The following is a 13375-nucleotide window of genomic DNA, read 5'->3' as shown; positions in this document are numbered from 1 at the left end:
AAATGTTGTAAGTTTTTTTTGTCGAACATGAGCAATCATGCTCACATGGGAGATCTTTTATATTGTCAGGTACATTCTCAATGTCTTGTCCAAAACTCCGTTTCCTTCATCAATTCGCTCGTACCATTTATGTGCATGGACATGGCCAATAACGCAACGTTACGAGCTCAATCTCTTAAAGTGGGGCTCTGTGGGTAAACGTGGGATGATGGAGAGGTGCAACGTATAGCCCAAAAAAACACAAGAAAAAAACAGAGGAGGGGATATGTAGCTCTTTAATTTTAGTGCCGGGCAATAACTCTGTGGAGCTACTCCCATGTGCACAACCTTACAATATGGGTTGATCAGGAATGGGCTCTTTTTGGGAGAACTTAGAACATCACCTCCTCCTCTCTTTGGGTGTACATGTATCTCTCCCACCACCTTTTTCCCATTCTCCAATCATGCATGGCTTAGTAAAATTTTGTCCCGAGTGTCGCGTAATACTATTAGATAAAATAGAGTTACGACGGAAGTATATAAAGATCAGTATGCTTCAATATACCATGTAAGTTCTGGCCGTGGTCAGAGACGTAATATTACTTTATAAAAGGTGATCTGTTATTGAGGGGCATATGTATTAGTCTGAAGAATATTTTGGTCTTTGTACAATGTTTTCGTCCATAAGATCTATCGTTGGTCTTATCCAACTAAGGAAATTATAGACTTTTCAAGTGCCTACAAAAGAAATCAGAATTCAAATTACAGCTAGACTGCGAATTCAATTTGGAAACAACTTACGAAATTTAATTCTGAATCAAATTTAATTCTTCTTAAATATAAAACACAAATTTGAAATAAAATTTTTAGTATAAATTCTAAATTTTCAATTTAAATCAAGCATTAAAATGTGATTTCAAGATTAAAAGTGGAATATAGATTCAAATTTAAGGGATGATTTTAAATTTTAAAATCAAAATTTTACATTACGATACCGAATTTAAAAATTGAATTTAAATTCAATATCATTTTGAGTTGGATACTTAACAGATTAGGAATTATCTAATTAAGTAAACAAAATTAAGTAAAAAATTTAAAATTTTATAGGATCCTGATAAATTTATTATATGCCACAAATTTTTTTTTCGATATTGTACTTGACTATTCTAAATTAGTAACCTGTCCAACAAGTTACTTCATATAAAACACAATCATATCCTTTTCAATACTTACATAGTGTATCAAAGCATTCCTCTCACTCAACTTCTTGTTACCTATGAAAACGAATGGAATATTGTTTTGCATTACACTTTAATCCTGCTGTGTAATGTATTCTATCCGTAATCCCAAGTAACGTCTTAGTCACGGGTTTCTCTGTTTACTCCGTCAATTTTCCCTTTTCCTGGCCTCACAAGTTCATGAAAATGCCATTGCATTACCTTGCTGAGCATATGACTTGTTAGGCGTTGGTCCCTAGTTATTTTGAATCTTGTTTTGGATCTTCCTTATTCTTTTGAGGAAGTTGCATGCGAAGATGATCAAGTGGCTTTCGATGGTTAGCTGGATAGTATGTTCAACGGCTCTGTGTGGATGCATAAACATCTTATTCAACACTTTTTTTTTTTGCTTATTAGACGGGATCACGGGATTCCATCAGTTGAGATGCCTGAGAAGTTGCAAGAATCTTAATTCTGATCATTTTCTTTAAACTTTGGCGCTCAGAAAGCACTTTTGTTTAATGACTCTATCAGTTTTAAATTTTTCGGTTGCGAAATATCTAACTCGTTTAGTATTAAAATAGTTTGGCAAACCAAACAAAACCGCCAATAAACTAAAGAAAAATCTCAGATGAACTGGTACAGTTTTACTTTTAGCCCCCGTTTGGTTCGAATATAAGAGGTGGGATAAGGGGTTATCCCACCCCTTATACCCAAACAACAAAAATAAGAGGGGTGGGATTGCTATCCCACCCATTAACGGGTTATCCCGGAATAACCCGTTAACTCTTCCCCAGGTATAGGGGATGGAATAACTATTTCCATCCCTAATTAAATTTTAAATTTTAAATTTAAATTTAAAATTTAAAATTTATAATTTGTTATCTTAAAATAAAAATTTATATTTTTAAATTATAAATTTTAAATTTTAAATTTTAAATTGATATATTTAATTTTCTAAATTTAAAATTTTATATTTCTAAATTTAGCTTTGATCTTAAATTTAAAATTTGAAATTAAAAATTTAGAACTTTGAATTTTCGAATTTGAGATTTTTAAATTTAAATGTTAATTTTTTATTTTTGAAATTTAAGAGTTATATATTTAAATTTAAAATTTTAAATATAAAATTTAAAAATTTTAATTCAAATATAATAAAGATGACAATATCATTATTTTTTATTTATAACCACCCACTATTCTTCTTATTCCACGTACTCCAACCAAATACTATTTTGCTTATATCTGGACTAAATCCAATACTCAACCAAACACAAAATTATTTTATACCTACCTTATACCTCATCTTATATCTATTTCTGGAATAACTAGTTCTTACTTATATCCGAACCAAACGAAGCCAATTGATCATAATATTCTGGAACTTTCCTAGATTATCCCAAATAATTTTTCCTCCTCAATTTATGTTACATTGCAATAGGAAAGCTCCAGGTGAGTTCCTTATGCAACATCCTAATTAATTAATACAATATATAGTTCCACAAAGCGACTTAAATATTCCCTGGTCCAAGAGCTCCATCCCCTTTTGTTACACATGGATTCCACTTTGCCTTTGTTGCTCAACTAGTGTAGGGCCGGCGCTTCGCAACAGGTCAATTGTATTTTAACCAATTGATATATACATATTTATTTAAAATTTTAAAATTTAAAAAGTTATAGCTAAAAATTATATATATATATATATATAAAGCAATCTTATGTACATTATAAAAAGTAATTTTTTTATTAATAGTTTTTTTAATTTTAATATTTATAATATATAGTTAACTATTCTAATAATTTTATTTAAAATTTTAATTAAATTTAATAATTTTGATAGCTATTTTATAAATAAAGTTTTAACTAAAAAATTAAAGTTGGAAGACTTATATTAGAGGACTTTACCTTATTAAAGCTCAACTTTATTTATATTAAAGTTAAAGTCATATTGAAAAATATGTGAGGATGTCTTATATACCGGACTTATAATTTTTTATATACTGTATTTATAAAATTTTATTATAAAAGTAAAAATATCTATTAATTTTTATATCTTGATTTTTTATATATTATAGATTATATTTTATCATATGAAAATTTAATTTTATTATATTAATTATTAAAAAATAGATTCGGTTCATATGATAAATTTTTAGACGTGGTGTAGGCAAAAAAAAAAAAGAAAAAGAAAAAGTTAATTTATATGAGTTGGGAGGGAGAGAGGAATGAAAAAAGTGGGCCCCATCAATTTGTGGGGTATATAACTTTTGTTTCACTGTATTTATAAAATTTTATTATAAATATAAAAATCTATTAATTTTTATATCTAGATTTTTTATATATTATAGATTGTATTTATCAGATGAAATTTTAATTTTTTTTATATTAATTATTTTAAAATAGGCTTAATTTATATAATGAATTTTTAGACATGGCGTAGGTAAAAAAAAAAAAAGAAAAGGGTTGATTAATATGAGAGAGGAATGAAAAAAAATGGATCCCATCAATTTGCCCTAGACCTAGAGAAAAAATTCTAGAATGCAATGGGTATATTGGTGATGTGGCGTAACAAATCAATCAAAAAAAATTTTTAGAAATATATGTCACATCATGATTATAAAAAAATATTTTTATTGTATTTTTGTTTGAAAAAAAAAAAATGATTGACTTATTATTAATGATATGGTGCAAGTGTGATAGTGTAGAATTCCTCGACCCGGGAAGCACGGTCGTTCATTTTTCGGGTTCCTCTTTCATGTATTGTATAAAATATTAAAATATAAAATAATATTCTCTTTTAGCTTTCCAAAAGGCAGCTAGGAAAAAAAAAAAAGAAAAAGAAATCCCCTTGCCTCCCATTTGCAACAGAAGTTATTCGAAAGGATAAAATTGCATATAATTTTTTAAATTTTTTTTATATAATTTTCTGGGCTATTCTTTTTATTATTATTATTAATAGCCTTTGTTTAGCATATTTTAGAGAAATCTAAGAATATCTTTAACTTTTGTCCCAATTTCATAGATTTATTATTGTAAACATAACTGAGTTATATCCTACAACATGTAGCATTCTATTCTTAAAAATTTTAGGAAAAATTTTAAATACCAGTCCTATGATTTCATACGTTCTCACTTTGGTACTTTATGGTTTACAGTGTACCGATTTAGTACCCCATAGTTTCATTTTTGTTTTTTTTATTATCTTTTTCACTAATTTTTTTCGTTAAATCAACGACAAAGTTAAGACTAAAAGGTACTAAAGTGAATAATCGATAAACCTAGGTGATGTATTTGAAGTTTTTTGTATATAATTTAACGAAATGTTAACGGAGAAGTTGATAAAAAGAGAAAAATGAAAGCACAAGGTATTAAAATGATATATTTTAAACTATAAAATACTAAAGTGAGAACGTGTGAAACTATATGGGGTGATATTTGAAGTTTGTTCAAAATTTTATATGCATGCATAAGCATATCTAATTTAATAGCCTTAAAAGGATGAAGCTATACAAAAGGGACAAAAATTAAAAGTTGTGATAGTACACGTAGATTTCACTGAAAGATATTTTTCATGACTTTTCGAATAAAAAGTCAACATTTCCCAACTAATTACGTGAGGACATAGAAAAGTTCAGAACTCTTTTAAAATTATCTGAAAAGTAAGGAATTTATATAAAAATTATTTTTATTAAAACTGGCCACGAAGGGAAAATTTTGTTCACAATTCTTAATTAAAGAACTACAATTCGGTACTCTAAACAAAACAGGTCTTCAATTGCTCCTACAGTTTAACACGAAATCACCTACCGTATTTAGAGCAGCTGGCTAAAAGTTTAATGGTTGGTACCGAATACCTCTTTGTTAGCTTAAAAGGCGAAGTGTCCTGTCCTGTAGCGAAAATCAGATTATGTCGAATCATATTTGAAGTGGCATGAGACTGATTAAACCAAGTTAAAAGCGAGACTGCTAGACGTTATGTTTGTACGCTTTAAGTAAATTTGTTGTATATTTCTAACAGTTTGAGCTTTTGGGACTAATGATTAGCGCTAATAATCCAACAGTCTCAAATTTGAAGCCTTGTTAGACTTGTAGTATTATTAATTTCCTCTCATTTAATCCAAATTTATATTATAGGCCTTACAAAAAGTCTGGAACCAAGTCATGAGGAAAATGTTATGTAAGAACCTATTTACCTCTCATTTAATCCAAATTTACTTATATAGTACTTATAACACACATGTGAAGGAGGCAAATAAATAAGCGGTGAAAACTGGCTAGGCTTACTATAACTTCGTACTTTCATAATATTATTCATTCAGTTACTTTTTAAAATAAACTTGAGACACATCTGACAATATTACTAGAAAGTGAAAAAAAAGTTTATGTGGAGAGCTCTCCAACAATATCTCGTTAAGGAGTTCTAATCTGTCACCATGTATTATTTTTTTATCTCTGTCCAAAACTCATAATTCTTTATCTAAATTTTTTTTTGAAAAAATAAATTTTAGTATTAAAAAACATCTAATAAATTTTTGGATTAAAATAAAAGTAACATGCGGTAGCAAATCGAAAGCTCCCCTACGAGCACGCCTCGTTAGGGAGATCGCCACTAAAGTTTTGTCCATAGAAAGTATCTTACTTATTCTCAAAACATCATCATACCACAACATGAATAACATTGACAACTACACCATGCCGACATTCTAATCTTGTAGATCAAATCATGCTCGCTTCGTTTGTTTCCTTAAAGCTTAGCTTTATTATCTTCACACATCACCTCCTTTATTAATTTATCTCTATATAACACAAGTAAAGCAAGAAAACAAAAGAAAAGATGAAACGCTGCGATTAAAGGGAAAACTTCGAATACCATTCATGTGGTTTCGTATTTTCTCACTTTAGTACAATATGGTTTAAAGAATATTAATTTAGTGTCCTGTGGTTTTATTTTTATTTTTATTTTTTATTATCGATTTTATTAATTTTTTTTATTAAATCAGTGACGAAGTTAAAGCTAAAGAGTACTAAGTGAATATTCGATAAACCTAGATGGAGTATCTGAAATGGGTACTAAAGTGAGTATTCAATAAACCTAGGTGCGGTATCTGAAGTTTCTTGTATATAATTTAACAAAATATTAACAAAAAAACTGACGAAAAAATAAAAATAAAACCATAGGATACTAAATTGATACACTTTAAACTATAGGGTACTAAAGTGAGAAAGTGCGGAACCACATGGATGGTATTTGAAGTTTACCCTAATTTAAAAATAGGTTGTAATTTTATAAAGATTCGTTCGAATTTAAAATATCATTAGTGCCTTTAAAAACATTAAAGAATGACAAAATCATACCCAATTTATATGAACTATGGATCATATTGAGTTGTCTAAGCAATCTTTTAAAATTTTGATTTTTCTTTACAATATTTCAATTTGTCAATTTAAGCTAATTACTTATTTAAAAAAATTTGTAGTTACGAAAATTATATAAAGTAATACTAATTAAATCTATAAAGATAAACGTCACATTCAATTATTGAAGTCGAAATATTATGACTGACTTAAATCAAGTAAATTGAAAGGCTGGATAGTAAAAAAATTAAAATTTTAAAAATTAAGCAGCTGATTCAAAATGGTTCATAGTTCATGTAAGCTCTGTACGTTTTCACCTTAAAGGATTAAGGGTTTAGATTTTACGTTTTCACCTTAAAGGATTTAGGGTTTAGATTTTGGGTTTGGAATTCAGAGAGGCATTTGTAATATATTTATATATTTAAAAGAATGTTAATAATATTTTAGATTTTGAAACCGACCGTCTCTAGAGCAAATGGTAAATGGCTTGGTGGTTGGTAACCGAGATCTCAAGTTCGAATCCTAATTGATTCACATTTTTAGCTAAGTTTATTTCTAAATGAAGTAAACGAAGCGGGTAGAATACTACCTATTTTTCAAAAATATTTTAGATTTTGAAAGGACAAAGTATGATATTTTAAGTTTCATAAGGTTGTGTTTGAAATTGCCCCAATCTTTTTTTTATAAAAAAAAAGGGACTAAAGGAGGGTACTCCACCCACTTGTTATATGGCATCTACCACCACAGGGCTAAGTAGGGGTTTGGGCCTATCCCTGAGTTGGATCCACTCAAACCAAGCTCCATGTGACTGGTCATGACCTGAAAAAGCAGGTCAAAGAGAAGGAAAAAGACAAGCTACATGCACCAAACTGATCTCAGGTTGAGCCCACAAGTTACCTGCATTGCACTACTATTGTGCAACTTCAATTAGAATGTTTTAAAAGATATTAGTAAAGTTGTGGAAATTAATCCACATAGTTTTTCAACTAATAAAATAATTATAATACTATCGATCAGGAGGTTTTGTCATTTCCATACTAGATGCGAATCATAATAAATACTCTATTAACAAAGATCGATGTACAAGCTCCAAACAAATTCTCAACTCCGGTGTCGTAGTTACTTACTAACAAAAGATACTCTTGATCAATGTTATAAACGGGTGAAACAAATGAAGTTAGCGGATGCACTTTCGATAGAAGCAATTCATGTCGGTTACTATTTTTATTCAATGAATATAAGCAAATGGCTCCGATACGTCCTTATCAAAATTGTATCTATTTCGTGTTGGACCTTATTCTTTATGTACTGATCCAAGAGAAAACCCTTTTCTCTTTACCATTTTTTCGCGGTTACTTCGTAGGAATGTGAAATAAATGACAAGAGCAAAAAAGGAAAGAAAAAAAACTCTCTTTCTCCTCCACAAATAATCCTCTACTAGTGTCTTGATTGAGAGTTTCCAATTGGAATTCGACCCCCTAACATTTGATCAATTAATAATGTTTCTTTGACATTTTTTTTTCCTCTTCGATCCTCAAAAGTACACATTAATTAAAGTCCAAGTAGTATTAGGAGAACTACGACAAATTACACAAAGATCCATAGTGAAAATAAATGTCAAACATTTTGAACCACATAGCATGGAGTTCTTTTTTGAATGACAACTTATCATTAGCTAACAAAAATAGTGCGAAAATTGGTCAGAGATTTGGGGGTTTTTTCTTGCAGGTTGAAGGCATAAGAAGGATGAAGGAAAGGGACTTAATTAAGTGAGTTAGTGCTGTGGATTTAGTTAACTAAAGTTGGTTTAAATATGATTTAGGATGCTATTAAGAGGAGAGATTAATTAAGGTTGGTTCTAACTAAGCTTAGGATGCAAAGAGAAGTGGTCAAAACTTGTTGAAAAGAGAGTAGGACAATTGTTTCATTCCTCCCTATCAATTTTGACCAACAATCATTGAAGACCTTTTTTTTTTTCTTTTTATTCTAAGAGAACGCGGCAGCATGTTATTTTTTTTTTATGAATAAACTTAGCTGAAAATGTGAAGCAATTAGGATTCTAATTGAAAATCTCGAGGTATCAACCATTAAGCGTATTACTGGCTGTTCTCAGTGCAAGTGACAAAGGATCTGATGATTGGTACTTGAGGTTCCAAGTTCGAAGTCTAGTTGATTCATATTTCTAGCTAAGTTCAATTTTATAAAAATAAACAAAGTGATAGTACGCTACCATTAATTCTTTCTAAAATTTATTCAAGGTATTTAAAATATAATATTTTATATTTTGTTTTCAATATTAACGAAAATCGCAATGTGTGATTCTAGTTTTGTAATAAGTTGTGAGCTATTTAGGGTGTGTTTGATTCCTTACAAAACTACTCCGAAAATTATTTTTCATTTGAAAAGTAATTTTTGAGATATTTAATTGTCTGTAAAAAAAAATTCTAAAAATATTGGGTTTTTGTTTTCCCCTCTCTGTGAGCAAGAAAACAAAAAAAATGCAGCTCATCTTGAGCTCAGCACGGGGTCCACTTCACCTCGTAGACCACGTGAGAGAGAGTCCATGGTGGACCTCTCTCTCTCCCTCTATAAATTCTTATCGAATATTTTATTTATGAATATTATTTATAAATATATAGTACTTTATTTTATAGTGTTAAGTATATTCTATTACATATTATTTCACGTACTTATATATTATATAATATTTTTTAAATATATTTTATTTATAAATATAAATTATAATAATAATATACATAGCATGATAACCAATGATTCGACAAAAACTTCTTAATTTTTTACATGGCAAAAACTCTATATATTCCATAAGAAAATCTATGTCAATTAACAACAACTCTTTTTAATTTTTATGTTTTTTTTTCCAAACCAAGCAATATGCTAGCATAATCACTAGCAAAGTTAATTGCAATAACCATGAAATGGACGGAACATTAGACCTTATCCACTTGTTTGATCTATCCCTTTCCAATTTGTTTGGGAAGGTTGATTGATATATTTACCAAAAAAAAAAAAGGAAAAAAAAAGAAAATCTCAATCTTTCTTTTTTTTCTCGGCTGATTTTTCTATTTCTTTAAAAACACTATCAACGTTTTCAAATTTTAAAATGTGAACCTTAATAATTTTTTTCATATATACGAGATGCGACGTCTAGGACGAGACGGCTCGTGAAAGATTTGTAAGCATCCAAGGTAAGGACGATCTTAAAAAAGCAATCCAATTCGATATAAATGAATTGGCCATCTAATTTGTATGCATCTAGCTACCGTCTACTTTTTCTAACAAAACTAAGACTTATCAATGTGAAAGCTAATTAAGCCCACGTTTATATAAATCAACTTATGTTATTTTCTGATACGACTCTAATTCTCACACGTGGCCACCAATTCAACGTTGAATCCGTGAAATTCTAAATATACACCCCTAAAAGCTTAGCTCACCACTAAAGAAAATAAAGTGTCAAATGTGGGCCAACTCCCAACCAAACCCTAGTTGAAACTAGATTCCCTTCTAAGCCGCATTAATTTTTGCATGGTTTGTTCTCCTCAGTTGCTTCTTGAGGCAGCCTACAGTGATCTTCACTTTGAAAACTTTAACAGCTGGATGCAGTCACAAATTGCCATATACGCCTCGTCGCAAGGGCGAGGGCTTCGACGAAAGCCGAAAAATTCTAATTTGTTAGGTATGATCGATGCAGCAGAGAGAATAACAAAAAGAAAGTAAATAATTTATGCAGTTTAACCACTGCTGATGGCGTCTATGGACGAAGACAGTGAAATTTCAATATAATTGAAATAAAGCGGAGTACAGGCATGTTCAATATATTCGATCTGTCTTCGAAACTTTGGTGAATTTGCACAGCTGCGAGGGCTCTCCGGGTATAATCAAAATTTTGAATTCAAATTAGACACAAATTAAGTCACATCTCTTCGATTCTGATGGAAAGTGCTTCTCAAATATTAATCAATCAATTTAAGTGCAATTGATTGGTGCAGTCCAATTTCGGGATCTCAGGCGAAATAAGTGGTGGGAGGATGTTTTTTGTGAGCTGTATATTTGGAGATATTATAATTTGTTCTCTCTCTTTTTCTTTCCTTTTTTTTTTTGGTTAGACATGTGAAAATTTGTGAAGGATTTGAGTTCCCCACAAACAGGGAGTTTTGTTGTCTTTTTCTTGGACAAACCACGTATAAAGCAGGTTATGTAGAGATTCTTTTGACATGGTGTGTATTTTAATATATAGGTCAATCCAAAAAATACAAATTCTGTAGATAAGGAAGCTATTATTATAGTTATTATTTTACTCCATTGTTTATTTATACATATATTTGTAGAGAGGTCAAATAAAAGAGTATAATTGTGTAATTTTCTATTCTTTGCGAAGAGTTGGACCTCAATTAATGGCAATAAGAGATTGGCTAGTATACAACCAAGTATAATTTTAGAAAATCATCTCATGAAAAAAAAAAGCAAATATATAGATATAGATTTGCCAACATATGCTGCACATAATAAAGCCTAGATTTGAGTATAAGTTATTCGGCGATGATTTTTATATTATGATGACTTTTATACACGATTGCAATTATTTAATAGTTTGATTTTAAATCTTTATACAGTTTTAGCTTTCATGATGTATCAGAGTAATGTATTTCACTTAGGGGGTGACTTATCTTATTTTGAGAGCATAATTTGAGGGCCGATTACAGTATACTTTTTTTAGAAATTTGATTAAACTTTTCATCCACTAAATATTTTATATTTTAAGCTTCTAAAGTAAATTGGAAAAAAAAAAAAGGTACTTACCAAATATTCATGCACTGAGAAAAGAAGTCCTATAAATCCATAGATCTTATTCAGATTAGATTTAATTAATTAATGTGACAATTTTAGTTGGATTAATTACACTATTGGTCCCCAAACCTTTCCCAAATTTTCAGTTAGGTTCCTAACCTTTTTTTCTTTTTTTTTGTTAATTGAGTCCTCAACTCTTGCAATTCATTTCAATTGCGCCCTTATAGTTCATAAATTTGTTATTTTTGACATAATTCAATATGCGAGCTTTTAATATCTTCACGAAGTAGAAGAAGAAGAGGAGGATGAGGAGGAGGAGAAGGCGATGATAAAGAACAAGAAATAGACCCAAAAAAAGAAAATAAGAAAAGAAGAAGAGAGTAAGCGCTCAAATGATATAAAGAACGAAGAAGAAGATGATGCTGATGGCGTAGGATGAAGAAAAAGGAACACAAGAAAGAAGAAGAAGAAGAAGAAATGGAGGAAAATAAAATAAAATGATGAAGAAAAGAAGAAGAAAAAAAGGAGAAAAATAATAAAAAGAAGAAAAGGAAGAAGAATAAAAGGAGAGAAGTGAAGCAGAAGAAAAAGAGGAAGAATATGATGACAGAAGAAAATAACCAGATAAAAAAAAAAAAAAAAATTGGGGAGAAGAGGGGATTTTCCCTCCAAAATTCAACCAAGCAGCCACATGTCAATTCCACTAAAGATAATGGAGTCGTGGAGAACAGGGACACAATTAAAATAAATTATAAAAATTGAAGACTCAATTGTTAAAAAAAAAAAGAAAAAAAGAAAAAAAAAAGAATGTGATTGAAAAATCAAAATAAGTTTGAGAACACATCTGGGGGTGTAAAATTTACACCAATCCATCTAATGAATGAGTGTAAATCATACACCCCTGCATAGGGTGTCAATAGTACTGCTTAGATAGGTAAGTTTTTTGTAGGTCCAGGTAGTTGCACTGTGACCTAGTTTAGGTATGTAGCTAGGTATGAATAAAAAAAAAAAATCATGGAAAAGGAAAAAACGGTGTTGGGTTCCATTACTTGCTTAAAGTTGAAAACATAAACAAGGATTTTTTTTTTTTGTATTTAGACCCCAGGTAAATTTTTATTTTAAAAATAGCTCTATTAAAATTTAATTTGTAAAAATGATCCTGGATTTGCCATGCAGGCGCCACGTCAGCGCCACGCGGGCAGGGCCGAGCTTGTGTGTTAAGTTGAACACGGTGAACCATTCACCGTATTCAAACACGGTGAATGATTCACCGTGTTTAGTACGTATTTTTTATATATTAAAAAGAGAAATAAGGAATAGGAATGTCAATAGGTATGGATATCCGAAATATTATCCGAATTCAAATCCGAATAAATTATATATATATACATAATTTATTTTTATTTATTTATACAATATATAAAATATTAACTATTTTTAAACCCTCTCCGATCTTCATCCAACCGACGGGTTTTAAAAATCTATAATCGTTGGATGAAGATCTAAAAAATAAAAATTATTAAATATTTATATATTGTATAAATAAACAAAAATAAATTACTTTATATATATATATATGTATATGTATATATGTATGTATATATGTATATATATATATGTATATATATATATATATATATGTATATATGTATATATATATATATAATGTATTCGGGTTTAGATTCGGATAATATTTCGGATATTCATACCTATTGACATCCCTGCTCCTTATTCCACTTTTCAATATATAAAAAATACGTCATTCACCGTGTTTAGACACGGTGAATGATTCACCGTGTTCAACTTAATACCCTGGCCCCAGCCCTGCCCGCGTGGCGGTGACGTGACGCCTGCGTGGCAGAGACAGTGCCATTTTTGCAATTTTAATTTTGATAGAGCTATTTTTAAAATAAAAATTGCTCAGGGGCCTATTTGCAAAAAAAGCCCTATAAACAATGTCTATTTAGTGGATATGACTTGTGTGATTTCAAAAGAATGGAAATTTCTATAGT

This window comes from Ananas comosus, linkage group 2 (assembly GCF_001540865.1).
Source record: "Ananas comosus cultivar F153 linkage group 2, ASM154086v1, whole genome shotgun sequence".
In the NCBI taxonomy this organism is placed as follows: domain Eukaryota; kingdom Viridiplantae; phylum Streptophyta; class Magnoliopsida; order Poales; family Bromeliaceae; genus Ananas; species Ananas comosus.
The sequence above is the reverse complement of the archived record's forward strand: the minus strand, read 5'-3'. Positions refer to the sequence as shown.